The sequence below is a fragment of the Peromyscus leucopus genome, chromosome 3 (assembly GCF_004664715.2).
Source record: "Peromyscus leucopus breed LL Stock chromosome 3, UCI_PerLeu_2.1, whole genome shotgun sequence".
Taxonomy (NCBI): Eukaryota; Metazoa; Chordata; class Mammalia; order Rodentia; family Cricetidae; genus Peromyscus; species Peromyscus leucopus.
In genome coordinates this window covers 29,064,778-29,070,777 of record NC_051065.1, presented here as the reverse complement: position 1 = coordinate 29,070,777, position 6,000 = coordinate 29,064,778, and the positions used below count along the sequence as shown (strand labels likewise).

The 6,000-nt window shown below is 42.6% G+C and overlaps 1 protein-coding gene across 1 annotated transcript in view; it reads left to right on the top strand.

Annotated features, from left to right (window-relative positions):
* Positions 1-1,590: 1,590 nt before the first annotated feature.
* The window catches only part of Grm3 (glutamate metabotropic receptor 3), a 224,042-nt gene continuing 219,632 nt past the window's right edge, over positions 1,591-6,000 (top strand). The window contains exon 1 of the mRNA XM_028862112.2: positions 1,591-1,805. The gene's annotated coding sequence lies outside the window, so the exon portion shown is untranslated. The remainder of the gene's footprint in view (positions 1,806-6,000) is intronic.

Genomic DNA, 6,000 nt, shown 5'->3' with positions numbered 1-6,000 from the left:
TAAAAGGCCACTTAGAATGGGCACTTCAAACATTTCACTGTATAATAGCACTTTATTTTTTAATATATCTAAGATTTTAGATTTAGTGGCATGCACAATGAACTACATAAGCATGTGTGTCTTTAAATATCAGCATCCTTCTAAAAGAACCAGTGCTCAAGTATTTCTGTAGTTTAAATGTTCTGGCTGGCTTACAAAAGAAAGTAGTTGCTAAACAACTTGGCATCAGATATCAAAGGATAATGTAGCATTTAAGGCATTCTGTTTAATTGTGTCTGACTTCATATAACTCAGTCCTTGGTTAATACAAAGTTAGTATATCAGGATGGAAAATTAATGAAATTTTAGTTTTGAAGTTAAACACAGTGCTTTTCTAATCAAAGAATGGAAGCCTGGGTTTTTTTTCCTTTAGGATGCTATCTGTAGCTTGCAGCCTATTAAAGCTATTTCCGTGAGCTTTTTTCTCCTTTGTGCCTACGTCACCGATTTTAAGGTATTTATTTATTTAATTTTAAAAGGAAAGAAAAGGTTGTGTGAAGAGCCTGCTAACCAGGAAGTAGGGCTAGAGAAAGATTAATGTGGGAGTGGATAGAGGTGGCTCCAGCGAGGGTCAGAAAGAAGAGATTATCTCAGCACTTCCCTAGAATCTTTTTCCGCCTAAGAAATTTGGGAGAATGCGAAAAAGCAGCAGCCCAGCATTCTTGAAGGGGCGTGGCTTCTCTCAAGGGGCTGTCCAATCGAATTCCTTCAGAGGGAGCTATCCCGAGAAGATTGATGAGCGTTGCTAGGAAACAGGAGCGTCTCCCTCCCTGCTGACCCAGAGATTGTGCAGCACAAGCCTCCCTAGGGGCTCGCAATGTGCAGTTGAACCGCGTGTGGGGCAGAGCTGCGTACTGGCCTCCCGGGTTGACTCGCTCACACTGCTCCCTCTTTCGCTGTCTCCTCCAAGTGTGGCCAGCCCTTTACACAGGGACCGCAGGAGAGTTCTCACTAGGAATGCCGGTGGGTTCCTGCCCACCCGCGTGCCATCAGCCCTAGCAGAGCTTCAAAGTTGGAGCCACCTCCCTCTCTACCTCCCCACGCCCCTTCACGCCACTGCTCCGAAATTCGCCGACCTTTGCATGCATTGCCTAAGGGCTGCAAACCTTGAAGCGGAGAAGCCAGCAACCCAACCAGGCTTTCCGTATTGTAACCCTCGGGTCTAGGTACAGTAGCTCACTGAAGACTCTGCAGATACACCCCTATAAACGGAGGGAAGAAAGGGGGAGGGAAAGGAGAAAAAGAATGAGGAGAGGATGTTAGAAGGTCCGTGCCTCTCTGCCTGAGTCCCAATTAGACGCGACTGTTTCAGCCTGGCCAAGGTGAAGGAAAGTTGCTTCCGAGCCTAGGAAGTGGGTTTGGCTGCAAAGAGGCGGAAGGCGACTGGGCTCTGAAGCTCCCCTCCCTTCTGCCGAAGACCACTGGGTCCCCTTCTTGCCAACCTCCTCCCGCTCTTCTCCTCCAGCCCTCCCTTTTCCCACTCCTCCTTGACTCGGAGGCCTGGATGCTGGGCCACCGGGCAGTGGTCCAGCGCGCAGCCGGGCGGGGGCGGGGGCAGGGGGCACTGTGACAGGAAGCTTCGCACACAAGTTGGCCATTTCAGGGGCAAAATAAGTTCTCCCTTGGATTTAGAAAGGACAAAGGCAGCAAGCTCCCTCTTTTGTGTCGGATGAAGAGGACCAACCATGAGCCGGAGCTTGGGTGCAGGCTCACCGCCTCTACCACCGCGGTCAGCTCCAGTTCCTGCCAGGAGTGGACCGTGCGAGGTAAGAAGCCCAGAGGGGGACGTGTCCCTCTGGAGGGCGCCCAGCGAGGGCGCAGGAGCTCGGGTACCGCGTGGGGCAGGCAAAGCGGGGAAAGTTGAGGCAGAGCATGGACCAGTCTCTACATATCTGCCGGGGGTGGAAAACGTGGGTCACAGGAGCAATGTGGGTGTGAGTGAGAGTGAGTTTGTGTGTGCGCGCGCTACTGTCCCTCCAGGAAGAGGCCAATTTCAGAGCACAGATCTACTATCAGGGAGCGAGAGGTACAGGGACTAATTAGAGAGATAGGTCTCAATTGCCAACCGCCTCCATCCATCTCTGCTCTGGGCTCAAGATTCCTTTGCTTGGGGGTTTATAAGGCTTTGTGCACAGGAACCACCTTGTGATGAGCGGCTGACACGCTGGTAGTTCCATGTGGGTGTGGAGGTTGCCAGGCGAGGTGGGTAGCGGTCAGTAGGACCCCGGCACTGCCAGGATAAGCTCCGCAGACAGGGGTTCACCCCCACGCAAGCATGCTTGGAAATCACCCCTAACTCTCTGCCCTTTGCTCTTTTTTACTTGAGGGGGAAAAAAACGAGCCAGACTCAAAGCCTATCTCCCCATTGATCCTGTTCCATTTTCTTATCTGGCAGTGAGATAACTCGGAGAGGGCGGGAGATCCGCGGTCCAAAAATAGACTAGGTGATATATCCAATACGCTGTTTTCTTAGGAATTTCACTTAGATCTCCTTCTAGTTCCTCAAAGAGGTAACCAACATGCAAGTGTCTCTTAAAGATGAGATGGTTTGAAGAAGTGAACACCTTCTTTCAAAATATCTTAGAGTACTGCAAATTCTGAAAACAAATAAAACTCCACCTTTCACAAGATGTATAGTCACAGATTCAACTAATTTACTTGTATAATAGTTCTACTCTTGTTCAAATAGTAATAGATATATTTATCGATACCCTGAATTTATACATACCCAGTGTAATCACACATTGGCACATTGCAAGCTAAGATTTTTTTGTGAGTTGAGATTAGTGTGTTAAGACCCTCAACCAGTTGGTTACTTCGAGTTTCTTTGCTTGAATTTCTTTGTGCTCTTGGCCTCCAGGGCCTCCAGAACTGCTCATTTGACTACTATGTTTAGGAGTGGGGGTTGGGGATACCATCCCTTTGGACATATTCATTTACCTGTCTCAGTTTCTAAATTGGCTTTGGTTTATCTGCTCACAGTTTGAGGTTGTTACTTGAATGCTATTGTGTGTATAAGTGTATTGGATATCAGCATTACCCAAAACATCCAGATTTCCATTTCACTAGATGCCTGTGGATAACAATTCCTACCGAAGATATTGGAGAAACTGATTAGGATTCTGTACTGTTATTTGCCTTTTTTTCTAAAAACAGCCCAATGTAATTTCACAGTCTGAAAGTTGCATTGTCCACATTGTTATACCAATGTCTTCCATTTATGAAGATCCCTCACACCTGTAGGTTTGAGCTGTCCACACCTTTAGGTTCTCATTGCCCATCAGGAGTACACAGATATTTTGAATAGGCTGCCCTGGGCTTTCTTGATTTATATGCTAAGTGATACTCGGAGTGCTTATGATGCAAAATGACCCAAGAAGAAAATTTGAGATGCATTCTAGCACACATAAAACAAAGAAAATTGTATCTACATTCATAGGGCCTAAAACAATATGACATGAAAACTTGATGCTGTTAAGTCCAACCTCACTCACCCCCAAAATGGTGTGGACATCTACCTCTGTAAGCTATATCCTTACCAATAAAATGTGAAACTTAATTCATAAAAAAAAAAAAAAAAATCTTTGTCAGTGCACAAAGGAAAGATCTGTTTCTCTATTTAAAGTGCATAGTATTTTTCAGTTATATGTCATCAATAGATTAAGAAAATGTGTGGGTAGGCTGCAGATTTTAGAAATAATAAATAAACTATGTGACTCACTCATTTGTGTATGATGGCTATATTTTAAAAGTGATAATATATATATATATATATATATATATATATATATATATATATATATATGGGGAAAAAGTATAAATCTTGTTACTTATTTCAAGATTGCCTAGCATCAACAACACTTCTCTGATTTCATGTCATTGCAATTAAAATTGGTAAGCTGAACAAATGCAAAGATAGCCCCAAAGTAGTGATCTTTTAATCTATGTTATAATTAATATCTCTGTTGAATGAAAAATCCAGAGCATCAAAAGGTCACCTGTTTCACTTCTCTACTTCATGACAGGTGATCAGTCAGAAATGCAGTTAGTCTAAGATTCTCCAGGTCTGTACGATTCACAGCAATAATACCTTACAACTTCCCTGGGAATAGTCTCCTCTTCTTTCAGCTCTAACTTTATTTCAAGTTAAGTGATCTCTTCTTTGTGTGCATTCTTGTAATCAGAAGTCCCAAAATGAGCTATGATCTTCTGAGGGTTCTAGCTAATAGTTATCAAGGTGTAGCCTATTGGCTTAGGCATGAAATATTTCAACTTGTTGTCTGTGCTCAACATCATCCCAAGAAGACATTCCAAAAAAAAAAAAATTAAAAAAAGAAAAGAAAAATTACCTAATTTCTTTGAATAAAAGAGGTGGACAAATTACATTTCTACAGGGTGGGATATGGCCAGAACTGTAGGGTTAAGACTTGTCTTCTCCAGAGCCAGTTCCTAAAAGGGGGCTGATATTTACACACAGTTGTCTCTCTTTTCTGTTTTATGCTGAGTGGATTGTTCATTCCCACTTCTTTTGAGATTCTGCTAAATGTATCCAATTCTACATTAGATGCATTTGTTGAAATTGCTCTCAAGAAGCAGTGTAAAATGATAGAAGATTATTTACTGAGACTAAAAACACAAAATGAGTACAGTCATAGAAACCGAGACCACACAAACCATTAGGGCATCTTCCTCCTGCCGCCTCTAACATAGGCTAGGTCCCTACAGCATTACTATATTTTGGAGTGCTTTAATCAATCCAGTGTGACTTTAAATGGCTCATCATTTCTTCCAGATTTTTTTTGAAGCACTGTTTCATATTGCTCTGTTAAGAATTTTGTGATATTGGGCCTAATTCTTCCATGATTTTGATTTACCTTATTGCTAACTCCTTATCATTTACTCCTCTGGGCTACTCCCTCCTCTTGTGTAATTTAAGGTCATAATCCAACTTTTATCCAGGACTTGTAAAATACATGGTTCCATAAGAGAACACATGGTGCCAATTCTATATTCACCTCTTTGCTCAATATTATGTATGTATTGGGCCATTTACAGGCATGTGTGTGGCTGTGTGTCCTAACAGTTTATCTGATTAACGTAAAAGAAGGGAAATTATCTTTCCTGACACTCGTGACCTGTGTGAATATGCAGATGATCTCTTCTAAGTAATGTTCCGAGTGGTTGCACAGTTGTGAGATATTTTCATTGCAAATTTGTTGTCAACAGAGCCCTGTCACCACCCACAACACTACAAGGGAGTTTTGTGACATGCTGGTCAGATGCTCCAATGAGCCCAAGAAGCTGTTGTCATGTAAATTCCACTATTGAAATGAGAGTGATTTCCATAATTAATAGGATGTGCTAAGAATGCCATAGTGTACGTAAGTTAGCTGAGTGTGAACACAGCAGAGTAATTCTGTTAGAATTTTCAGTGGTCCCTTCATTTGATACAAACTGAAAGGCCAGAATTAAGAACACATCATTCCGTGTTCTGTATCATGAAGAGTAAGCTCACATCATGCATATACCAACATAAATTATATTTAGGCTTATATGGAGGAACCATATGTGAAGGTTACTTTAAAAATAAAAAGCCTGAAATAACCACAAGGGAAAAAAAACCAGGATTTTATTTTGTTCACTTAAAATCTGGTTCCAAGCTTGTGTAGGCTTCTTTAAGATTCTCCAGCAAATATCTTGGTAGCTTCACCCTCCCACTCAATTGTCTCTCCCAGTCCCTGGCATTGAAATGCAAGCTTTGCTAGACAGTAGAGGAGCAAATGACTAGGAAGTACCTTCCAAGGTACACTTGGCAAATCCAGACAGTGGCTGCTTCCGAGTGAGGTGAATCAGCAGCCAAAAGCACTTTAGACTGCACACAGAAACATCCGTGCAGACCAAGGAAGCGATAGGGAAAAGGACCATTACAAAATGAACTCTATTTTTAAGGGAACTGAGTTA